Source organism: Rosa chinensis, chromosome 7 (genome assembly GCF_002994745.2).
Source record: "Rosa chinensis cultivar Old Blush chromosome 7, RchiOBHm-V2, whole genome shotgun sequence".
In the NCBI taxonomy this organism is placed as follows: Eukaryota; Viridiplantae; Streptophyta; class Magnoliopsida; order Rosales; family Rosaceae; genus Rosa; species Rosa chinensis.
In genome coordinates, this window is record NC_037094.1 from 3,919,640 (window position 1) to 3,932,117 (window position 12,478).

The 12,478-nt window shown below is 37.4% G+C and overlaps 1 long non-coding RNA gene across 1 annotated transcript; it reads left to right on the plus strand.

Moving 5' to 3' along the window:
* The first annotated feature begins 3,178 nt into the window (after positions 1-3,178).
* On the plus strand, positions 3,179-10,613 carry LOC121050463. The gene is made up of 2 exons (XR_005803073.1): positions 3,179-4,916; positions 10,451-10,613. It is a non-coding gene; the product is annotated as an uncharacterized LOC121050463 (long non-coding RNA).
* Positions 10,614-12,478: the final 1,865 nt, after the last annotated feature.

Consider the following 12,478-nt stretch of genomic DNA (forward strand, 5'->3'; position numbering starts at 1 on the left):
TGAACATAGGGCTACGAGATGCAAGTAGCGGTTGGGCCTCACCATGGCTTGTGGGTGTCCCAAAGAGCGTGTTACTTATGCTTGGTGAGATAGCAAACTAGTCTTGCTAGTAAAGGTATCTACAAGTCCCCGTAGTCCCCAAATAAGATAAGCTTCTTGGTGGGGAGTTATAATCATGAAGTCATCAAGCATAAGTAACCAGGCTGCACGGAGCCCCTACAAGTCCCCGAACTCCGTAAGCAAGAAGGGACTTATTAACCTGCAAAACAAAGACAAAAAAAAAATAGGCATATGTAGGATGCTCGTTACATTGGGTAACAAATGTGAGTTGTATCGATATGCGTTGGCATATATGAACGTATGGGGTCCGTGATACATGTTGATGTATACACGCGAATGGTGCCGAGTACGATCGATTTTGAAGTACAAACTCGAGAACGCGTATGGTCGTGTGAGCATATGGATTGCATATGATAAATGTAAGTTGCACGAGCGCTGCGAAGGTAAACGTTTGTAATTCGTGAATGATGAATACGCGAACGCTTATGTTTGTTTGGTTGTCCCGTATTAATGGAACGCGAAAAGAATTCAATTTGTCGCAAGCGACAAATGGTAGAAGAATTCAATGTTCCATTAACGTGTGATGTGTCGAGTAGACATGAGTGTAAAGCTCGAGGATTGCTGGGCAGGCATGAGCGGAAAACTCGGGGTTGCCGGGAAGGCATGAGCGGGAACTCAAGGGTTGCTGGGAAGGCATGAGCGGAAGCTCAAGGGTTGTCGGGGAAGGCATGAGCGGAAGCTTGGGGTTGCCGGGAAGGCATGAGCGGGAAGCTCAAGGGTTGCTGGGAAGGCATGAGCGGGAACTCGTGGGTTGCCGGGAAGGCATGAGCGGAAGCTCGGGGGTGCCGGGAAGGCATGAGCGGAAAGCTCGGGGGTGCCGGGAAGGCATGAGCGGAAGCTCGTGGGTGCCGCGAAGGCGTGAGCGGTAAGCTCGTGAGCGGAAGCTCAAGAGTGCCGCGAAGGCTTGAGTGGTAAGCTTATGAGTGGTAAGCTCGTGAGCGGAAGCTCAAGGGTGCCGCGAAGGGGTGAGCGGAAAGCTCATGAGTGGTAAGCTCGTGAGCAAAGCTCGGGGGTGCCGCGAAGGCGTGAGCGGAAGCTCGTGGGTGCCGCCGAGCCGAGAACATTACATCTCGGCGGTACCGCTGCGGCGAGAGCGTGAGAGCTCGAGGATTGCCGCTGAGGCTTTAACGGGTAGCTCGAAGGTGATGCCCTGAGGCATGAGCGTGACCGTTGCTAATTATGCTGGGCTGTATGTACAAGTCCCCGAAGTCCCCAGTCAAGGAGGGTGTTCTTGCGGGTTGATACCAAAGCGTAGCTTTGTACCGTATATCAAGCATAATTAGTGCGAGTGCGTCGTCCATCTAGAATTAGTCGGAGCGAACGCTTTTGCCCTTTCTGGTAGGCCCCTGGTAGGCCCGCCAGGGAGTCCCCCACTCCCCAGCCACGACGGACCTCCGGATGGTCGGTAAATTGTTTGTTGAGGGGGAGCTGCACGGGGTAGAGGGTGTTGGGTAACGAGCCCAATCTTTGGTACCCAAGCGTCGGGGTTAGCTGCCGGATCAATGGCTGCCGTGGGCTGTGTTAACTAGTCCCTTTACTATTTCTAGGAGGAGAAACTTGACTGCAATGCCGCGTAGCGGTCACTGTCATTATGAGTCGCTGCCCTACCGCCTGGCGGTGACCATAGACTCGTAAAGTTTGTACTTGTATGAAACATGACAAACAAATAGAGCAAGTAATAATATTTTGTATGAGTGTCCCATGTTTATTTAATTGGGTTGGAATTAAATAGAAGCATGGCACGTATGTATAGCATGTACTTGTAGTAAAGTTGGTAATAACATTATGTATTATTGTAAACTTGGTTAGAAATCGTTTGATATTGGTATACGAAGCATGGCATATCTAGCATGTGAGGTCTAGAAAGTGTTGCCAAATCTACGAAATGTTGTAGGCATGATTAAAAGTTTATGGAAGCATGTAAAGATATATCAAGTGTGATATTCTATAAGCATGCTTAGAAGTAGTAAAAGCATGGTATTGGCATGGCATTAGTTCAAAATTGAAAGAGTGTAAAAGATAAGATCTAGCTACTTATCTTATGCGGATTTTGAGCAAGTTGGAATTGGATTTGATACAAGTACCCAAATCATGTTGGAGTTGTCCAAGCATGACGCTCCATTGCTCTGGCGAAGCACCTTAATGATAAGATCATAAATGTACATGATTCTATATTAATTTCTTCATGTTTTCTTAGCTAGTTTTCCATCTATTTGAGTCATTTACTTTATTTTTATGTTTTGTAGGTGTTATGGAGCAAATTAGAAGAAAAGAAGCCAAATCAGCAAATCTGCCTGTGCACATCAGTCAACTTCAAAATGAAACTGAGAACAGCTCAGAGCGAGTGAGAAAGTGAGCTTTATATGGTTGGAAAGCCTTGGATGTCTAGTTTCCAGAACTTTTAACAGTTCATCCATATCATTTTTCTACAAAACGTTATGGCCGAATTATTACAGCAAGGTCAGACATTCCGAGAATCTGATACTTTAACTGAAGTGGCAGCACACCTAACTTGGCAAAGTTGCAAGACACCAAAATTTGACTGCAGCTGCAGCACAATACTTTTGAAAATATGAAGCTCTATATCCACCAATTTTGACAAGGTTGCAGCCACCATTCCTTTACAACAACTACAGCACACCGGTTTTGACAAAGCTGCAGCCATCCATCTTTGACAAAGAAACATTTCCAGCTGCAATAACTAGTGCTAGGAGCTCTATAAAATGAAGGGCTGGAATGGACATTGAGAGAAGAGTATTGGGAGGGAGATAACCAGATGGGGGAGAACAGAACGGGAGAGCAGAAGATAGAGAGAGACATTTAGTTTAGACTTATGTCTGTCGCACAAGAGGAGAAAGAACGACACCCTTTCTGCCATCATCCAGCTATCATCTCTTCCTCTTCCTTTCTTCTAGTTTGTGTTTTCTTCATAACTATGTCTAGCTAAATAATTTTGTAGCTAGGGGCGATTTCAAAGCCCCGAACATGTTCAATTCATATTAATAATTCAGTTTTTGGTTTTCTATATTGTCAATTGAGTGTTTGATTCACCGTGTCTACAAGATGAATCTTTACTTATTTGCTTAGGTGCGCAACTAAATGAATAAGTTAGGATTCTAATGCTAGGAGTAACACTAGATTCGTATATGTCTTGTGTCCATTCCAATTGAGTAGCAAAATGTTTTCGCGAATTACATGTGGCTCAAACCATAGGTTTAGCAAGACTACCAACGTACTTGTGACCCTAGATTTATCCAAACCCTTTTCTTGCTTAATGATTTTGATATGTTAAACTTAGCGAGCTTGTGTCTAGGTTGCATATTTGAAAATAGATTAAGTGGTGAGCTTGTATTCACTTAACGAGGAACTAAGAAAGGGTAATGGGTTAACTCGAGCTTGTGAGTTAATTTCGGGTAAATTCAATTGAGATTTAGAATTCCATAACTGAGCTTTGATATGAATGAATGTGTTCGGTGGTAGAGAATGAACTCTTAGCTTTGTTTCTATTAATAGTTTTAGAATCTTATCAAATCTGTTTCTGTTTGATTAGCTTTCCGTGTTCCGTTTTACGTGAATTATTTCATATAGCAAATCAACTCCAATTGTTATGAAATTTTGTATACATATTGTTAAATGTGTCTTTAGTGTCCTGTAAAAGTTTCAGAAAATTCCATTGAGTCTAAGTTAGTTAATTAATTTATTTTTATTAACTGTTTAGTAGCATAGTTTATAGTAGTTTGTGACATTTGATTAGCAGTTTAGAAACAATCTTCAGCGGGTAATGACCCTTGCTTGATCACTATATTACCAACGATGATGTTTGAGTGCAAGGTTTAAGTTGTGCATCTTTTAAGACGTACCACTTAATAGATGGATGATGATTTCGCTAATTTGAAAATGTGATTGGTGATTATGTCTCCTTGAAACAAAAACAGGGTGATTAGTACATGTGCATGTAAAATCAACACTAATAGCTTGCATATATACTTTGGTAAGATATTTTAAACAAAGTGTACAAGAAATCTTGAAGCTAAAGGTGAGAGCTGATCAATTTTTGTTCACGGCATATTGAGTTTAGGAGATAAAATGACATGAGGAGACATGACATGTGGCTATGTGACATGCATCTTTTTATATTATGCACATGCATATATATATATATATATATATATATATATATATGTGTGTGTACCAGTGACTAGTGTTGGTAGTATGATTGACAATTAAGGCACTGGTTTGTGTGATATACACACATAAGCATAGGGCGCACCATGTATAATGCGGCCAATGTCACAATTAAGCTATGGCTATGCATGAATTTGCATATGAGTGACAACTCAAACATGAAAAGTATTTATAAATAGCAACATATATACGTGCCCTATGCATAAGCAGATTTGCATGTCAATTGTATCATTCCCTCTGACATGTGGCAATAAATTAGGAGTCAGTTGCTTTAACTAAACATGTGTGTATGAGCAAGGATCAGACAGATATAAAGCAAGAGGCTTAGCATTGAACTTCAGATATAAAGTATCTGTGATTTAGCTTATTCGCATAAGTTGGAGACTTAAACAGGAAAAAAAACTTATCTGATTGCTGCAATTGAAGCCTGAAGGAGTGCTACTTGGTGTTAAGGTAACCTGATGAGTACTCAGGTGTCCATAGCAGCTATATGGGTGCCGAGAGCAGAAAATCCTCACTCTTATTCTCAGCGCATTTTTTTTTTTTAACGGTGAATATCACTGATCTGACTGCTTATGAAGCGAAGTCATCGGAAGAAGAGCGGGAGTGAGGTCAGTTTCTGTAATAACCCGAAAATTAGTGCCAACTATAGAACACTATATTATTAACTATATTAAAAAAATCTTTGTTATTGAGCTCAAAACTCTCATCTATATTATTTTTAATGATGCATGTCATTTTAGTACTAATTATTGTGATTTTTACCTTAAGAAAGCACTAAAGTTCTTTACTTACTAATTGGGTAAATGTGCATATGGATGGATGTGTGTGTGTACATACATACATATATATATATATATATATGTATATATATATATATATATATATATATATTTAGCAAGTGGATTTATGCTTTCTTTCTTTTATTACCTTTTTAATTTTTAGTTTTTCCTTTTAATCATTTAACCTAACTAGTGGATTAGCCACTTACCTTACAATAATTAGTCACTTACTTATTTTATGCTTAATTCTAGCCTATTTAAGCATATGATCTGATCATACTTCCTACAAGCTTGAAGATCAAATGCAAAATTGATCAAAAACTCCCTTAGTTGAAGAGAAAACCCAACTAGAAGTTCCTCACACAAATCCTTCACCCTTTTTCTCTTAAGAAGTTTCCTTTTTGTGAAAGAAGTCCAAATTTTGATCACAAGACCTTCTGAGTTCCTTAAGTAAGTACATGAATACATTTTTATGTTCTTTTTTTTCTTTAAGATTTATCAAACTACATAATCAATGATAAGATGGAAAAGGATCTGCTTTGCTGCAAACCAGTATTTTCGTATATAAAAAAATCTGTTTTGTCAAAACTAATTACAGTATCAAATTCCTCATCAAAATTTCTTCAGTTTAGGCTTTTGAATCACTAAAAAAGGTTAAGAAATGAAGAAGTTATGGCTAATCAAAGTTTTCAACTTTTAAACTCGCTGGAAATCTCATACAGCCATCACAACTTCAAAAATTCATATCTCCCTCATTTCTTAACAATTTTCTACAAACTTTATATCAATTTGAAGCTTAGGACCTCTACTTCTGATCTGGAGAGTTTTATAAGTAATGGTAAAATACACAGTACGTAATTACTTAGACATCAAAGGACAGTATCAAAAATATCGGTTTCTGCACTATTATGGTTCTTCACCATTTCTGGACTATATCACTCTGATCTGGACTACATTACTTATTCCATTGAATTCCTTATGAAAAATCCTATGACTTGGTGTCCTCACTTGACTATTTCGGACATGAATTGAACAAGTTATAAAAACAGAAAGTTGACGGTACTCGGTATATTATTATTGATTGACGAATGGACACTTTGGACTAAGATTTCCAATACTATGGAAAAATGACTACTGACTCTTTGACTACTAACTAATATTCTCTTACTACTTTTAATTTGCAGTACCTTTATTTTATTGCACATTTACTTTCAAGTTTAATTTGCAGTACCTTTATTTTATTGCACATTTACTTTCAAGTTTAATTTGCAGTACCTTTATTTTATTCCACAATTACTTTCGAGTTTAATTATATATATAAATATATACACGTAATTATGTATATATATATATATATATATTAATTTGTCCACACAATTTCAGTTATATTTATGTAAGCTTGTTTATAGTTACTTATTTAATGCTTGTGCTTTATTATTACCTATTTTACTTGATTTCAATTATGTATAAGCTTTTTTTTAATTATGTTGTTTGCTAATGAATTTACTTATTTGTGTTATACAATTAAGTTACACATGTTTTCATATGAGATTATTCCTAAGTATATATATCTATATGTGTGTGTACATATACATATATTACGATCTATAATTCATAAAGATTGTATTTTGTGAATTTGATTATGTCTGAGAAGTACAATTGTGAAGCCGGGCGTTATCTACTACCCCGTGCTTAAGTGAATTACTGGTAAATGTGTTTTGGTGTTATGAGAAGTTAGCCTTGGGCCCTAGTCCCTACAGATAGTGCACTATTATACTCTTAGGAAGGTTGCTTACTTTGAGTATATATACATACTTTGGTAGTGTCCTTAGTATGATGCGGCTGTCCCATGCTTTGGTATAGTACGTTGGACCCTAGCATGTGGATTTATGATTTGTTACCAGTCAATCTGGCTTATCCGTGCTTTGGTATTATGGACCCTAGCACGTGGATTTATGATTTATGAATTGTTGGGCCCTAGTCCCTACAGATAGTGCACTATTATACTCTTAGGAATGTTGCTTACTTTGAGTATACATACTTTGGTAGTGTCCTTAGTATGCTGCGGCTGTCCCATGCTTTGGTATAGTACGTTGGACCCTAGCATGTGGATTTATGAATTGTTACCAGTCAATCTGACTTACCCGTGCTTTGGTATTATGGACCCTAGCATGTGGATTTATGAATTGTTACTAGTCAATCTGGCTTACCCGTGCTTTGGTATTATGGACCCTAGCACGTGGATTTATGAATTGTTACCAGTTAATCCGAAAATTCACTAAGAAGAGAAGTGTACTTATATTATTTTGATCAAATATTTGTCTGCGATATATATATTATCAATATGTTATTGTCACGCCCCCAAATCCAAGGCCAATATTGTACTGAAATATGGCTCGTGAATTTGTGTCGTGAGTCAAAACAAATAAAATTTTCTTCTTGAATAAATCAATAGAAAGTAAAAGAAATTATATACATGTTTGAATAGTACTTTTATTAGAAAACTAATATCGGTAATATATTTACAAAACCAAAGTTAAGCAAAATTCGAAGCAGTACAGGTATTTACTAGAAATAATAGTAGAAAAATATTATTTTATCTAGTAGGTTCATCCCGTTTCCCCAAGCATCTACTCAATACCTGAAAACAAGAAAGTGTAGCATCATGAGCAACACAAGCCCAATAAGTACACAACTTACATTCTTATATTAATGTGTCTTATAAGAAATCAAAACTGAACAACCAAGTTAAAATGTACCAAGAACCATTTAAGTTCATACGAATTCTTAAATATGTATATATATACACACAATACACACACACATATATACAAATATATTCATTCGTGTGAATGGTTTGGTAATAAATCACATAGTCACATATTCTTATCAAACCAACAAATATTGTAGCATTAGTATGTGAAATAACCTTAAAGCAATGCATGCTCGATTCTCTTTTTTACTAACACCTTCACATATTCAAAATACTGATCACAACCAACAAATATTGTAACATTAATATGTGAAATAACATTAAAGCAATACATGCTTGATTCTCTTTTTACTAACACCTTCACATATTAAAAATATATCATAGATTGATATTTGATCAAAATAACACAAGTACATTTCTCTTTTAAGTGAATTTTCAGATTAACTGGTAACAACTCACAATTCCACGTGTTAGGGTCCGACGTACTATACCCAAAACATGAGAAAACCAGGTTGACTGGTAACAAATCATAAATCCACATACTAGGGTCCATAATACCAAAGCACGGGAATCCACATAACACCAAAACACATTTACCAGTAATTCACTTAAGCACGGGGTAGTAGATAACACCCGGCTTCACAATTGTACTTCTCAGACATAATCAAATTCACAACATACAATCTTTATGAATTATAGATCGTATATATGTATATGTACACACACATATAGATACATATACTTAGGAATAATCTCATATGAAAACATGTATAACATAATTGTATATCACAAATAAGTAAATTTACTAGCAAACAACATAATTAAAAAGAAGCTTATACATAATTGAAATCAAGTAAAATAGCTAATAATAAAGCACAAACATTAAATAAGTAACTATAAACAATTTAACAAAATGAAATTATAGTTAGTATAAACATTAAAAAGAAACTTATACATAATTGAAATCAAGTAAAATAGGTAATAATAAAGCACAAACATTAAATAAGTAACTATAAACAATTTAACAAAATTATATTATAGTTAGTATTTCAGTCCTTATGTCCAAATCCATTGAAGTTCATCAACCATGTTCATGTTTCTCCAATTAGAGTCATCAAACTTCAAGATGTGTTATGTTGTCCATCACAAGTCCGAATTAGTCAAATGAGTACACCATTTCAAAGGTTTTTTCACAAGGAATCCAATGGAATAAGTCATGTAGTCCAGATCAGAGTGATATAGTCCAGAAATGGTGAAGAACCATAACAGTGCAGAAACCGATATTTTTGATACTGTCCTTTGATGTCTAAGTAATTACGTACAGTATAAAATTACCATTAATTCTCAAACTTTCCAGATCACAAGTAGAGGTCCTAAGCTTCAAATTGATATAAAGTTTGTAGAAAATGGTTAATAAATGAGGGAGATATGAATTTTTGAAGTTGTGATGGCTGTATGAGATTTCCAGCAAGTTTAAAAGTTGAAAACTTTGATTAGCCATAACTTCTTCATTTCTTAACCTTTTTTAGTGATTCAAAAGCCTAACTTGAAGAAATTTTGATGAGAAATTTAATACTGTAATTAGTTTTGACAAAACAGATTTTGTTATATACGAAAATACTGGTTTGCAGCAAAGCAGATCCTTTTCCATCTTATCATTGATTATGTAGTTTGATAAATTTTAAAGACAAAAGAACATAGGAATGTAATCATGTACTTACTTAAGGAAATCAGGGGTGAGGTGAATATTTTGGTCTTGAATTCAAGCTTGGACTTCTTTAAGAAAAACAAAGGGAGCTTCTAAAGAGAAAAATGATTTGTGTGGGAATCTTGAGTTTTCTCTACAACTAAGGGAGTGTTTGATCAATTTTGCATTTGATCTTCAAGCTTGTAAGAAGTATGATCAGATCATATGCTTAAATAGGCTAGAATTAAGCATAAAATAAGTAAGTGGCAAATTATTATAAGGTAAGTGACTAATTACTATTTAGGTTAAATAATTAAAAGGATAAAATAAAATTAAAAAAAAGTAAAAAGAAAGAAAGCATAAATCCACTTGCTAAATATATATATATATATATATATATATATATATGTATGTACACATACACATCCATATGCACATTTACCCAATTAATAAGTAAAGAATTTTAGTGCTTTCTTAAGGTAAAAAAAAAAAGGCAGTAATTAGTACTAAAATGACATGCATAAAAACAATAACATAGATGAGAGTCTTGAGCTCAATAACAAGATTTTTCGAATATAGTTAATAATATAGTGTTCTATAGTTGGCACTAATTTTCGGGTTATTACAGTTATGGTGCTAAGTGAAAAGAGAATCAAGCATGTATTGCTTAAAGTTTATTTCACATATTAATGCTACAATATTTGTTGGTTTGATAAGAAGATGTGACTATGTGATTTATTACCAAACCATTCACACGAATGAATATATTTGTATATATGTGTGTGTGTGTATTGTGTGTATACATATACATATTTAAGAATTCGTATGAACTTAAATAGTTCTTGGTACATTTTAACTTGGTTGTTCAAGTTTGATTTCTTATAAGACACATTAATATAAGAATGTAAGTTGTGTACTTACTGGGCTTGTGTTGCTCATGATGCTACACCTTCTTGTTTTCAGGTATTGAGTAGATACTTGGGAAACGGGATGAACCTACTAGATAAAATAATATTTTTCTACTACTATTTCTAGTGAATACCTGTACTGATTCGAATTTTGCTTAACTTTGGTTATGTAAATATATTACCGATATTTGTTTTCTAATAAAAGTACTATTCAAACATGTATATAATTTCTTTTACTTCCTATTGATTTTGTTCAAGAAGAAAATTTTATTTGTTTTGACTCACGTCACAAATTCACGAGCCATATTTCAGTACAATATTGGCCTTGGATTTGGGGGCGTGACAGTTTCAAACATCAATTGGGGAGGGAAATTTGCAAGTTTTGGTGTCTGACTCATCGCTAACTACCGCTGGTTGTTGCTGGAGCAACTAAGGCTAGAGGGGCTGGTTACCGCTGGTGCTGGCGGAGCTGTACCTAGCGGTTTGCGGGTATTTGCTCAACGGATGTTGGATGAGTTTCTGCTGGAGATTGGCGGTGTTGCAACCTGGCGGTGTTGCAACCTGCTAGCGATGGCTGGTAGAGCTTTGGCCGTTAGTGATGCTTGGCGGAGCGACAAGGAGAAGCAGAACTGGACAAATTGTTGGAGTTCGGCGGAGCTTTGCACGACGGCACAAAGGTGGGGCTTGGAGTTCAGCGGAGCTTTGCCTGCGGAGAGCTGTGCAGCGGAGTAAGCTTTGCCAGCGGTATTCTAGCGGAGCGGTGAAGCCCGGCGGAGCGGAGCTTTGGTTAGCGGTTGCTCCTAGCGGCGTTGTGGCTGGCGGAGGTTGCTAGCGGAAGAAGCTCGGCGGAGCCTTGGCCAGCGGTGAAGCTCGGTGGAGAGGAGCTTTACTGGCGGTAGAGGAGGTTTGGTCAACTGTGACTCCTAGCGGTGAAGCCCAGCGGTGATGTGGCCAGCGGTGATGTGGCTAGCGGAACTCTGGGCTGGAGACCTGCACGGATAGCTGGGGCTGGTTGATCAACTGAGATGACCTCAAGTTTGGTTTGATCAAATGAAGTGCAGCGGCCGCCGAAGTGCGGGCAGCGAGGGAGGTGAACATTAAAGAGTGGTGATCAACGACGAAGCAGGGTGATTTGAACGCCGATTCTAGGAGAAAGTTTGCCGGTGCCGCTGATGAGGCTTAGCGGAGGAATTTTGCCGCTGATGAAGCTTAGCGGATGCTTGGTTGTTGGATGTAATCGAAGAAGGCTGGGTGCCAAAAGCAAATTCTTGGGTGTCCAGAGTAAAGTAGAAATTTTTTTTCTTTTTTTGATGGCCAGCGGTGACTTTTTTCATTTCCAGCGTTGACCAAGTGTGACCAACACTTTGACAGCGTTGACAGACCATCTCCGGCGTTGACCAACCTTGACCAGCCCTTTAAGATGCAAATTTTGCTCTGGTTGTACCGCTGGAGTGATGTTGATCATGCTTTGGCAAAAGTTACCGCCAAGAAGCATAAATTCAAACATAAACTCACTGGAAACCAATGAAGACCCAAGAATGACTAATGAGAAACGGGTGACCAATGAATTTGAAATGGCTCAAAGAAGGAGGGAAGAATTTCTTTGAGTTCCGCTAAGCAGACTTAGCTCATGGTAGGTGACGAAGCCAATGTGTCGGCTTCCCACAGACGGCGCCAATGTTAACGTTAAAGATTGAGCGGTTCTCTAGTTAGCTTTAGAGAGAGAGAGAGAGAGAGAGAGTGACACGAGATGTATAGTGGTTCGTCTCCCGCCTTGCGGGAAACTACGTCCACTTGAATGTGTACTAGTGTGTCGAGCCTTGCTGCCTAACAAGATTACAAGAGATGTAATGGGATTGTGTTTAAGTGGGAGGAGGCATTCCTTTTATAGGGGACGGAGGCTCCCTCATTTACATTTTCTTAGATGTGGGACTCAAAGTTACTATTCTAGTCTAGAAAAGCATATTGTGGAGGCAACTTGGCGAGGCAGGAAAGGTGGCTTCCCGGCGACGGATTTGTGACTTCCGGATACCGTAGCGTATCTTGAACATAGGGCTACGAGATGCAAGTAGCGGTTGGGCCT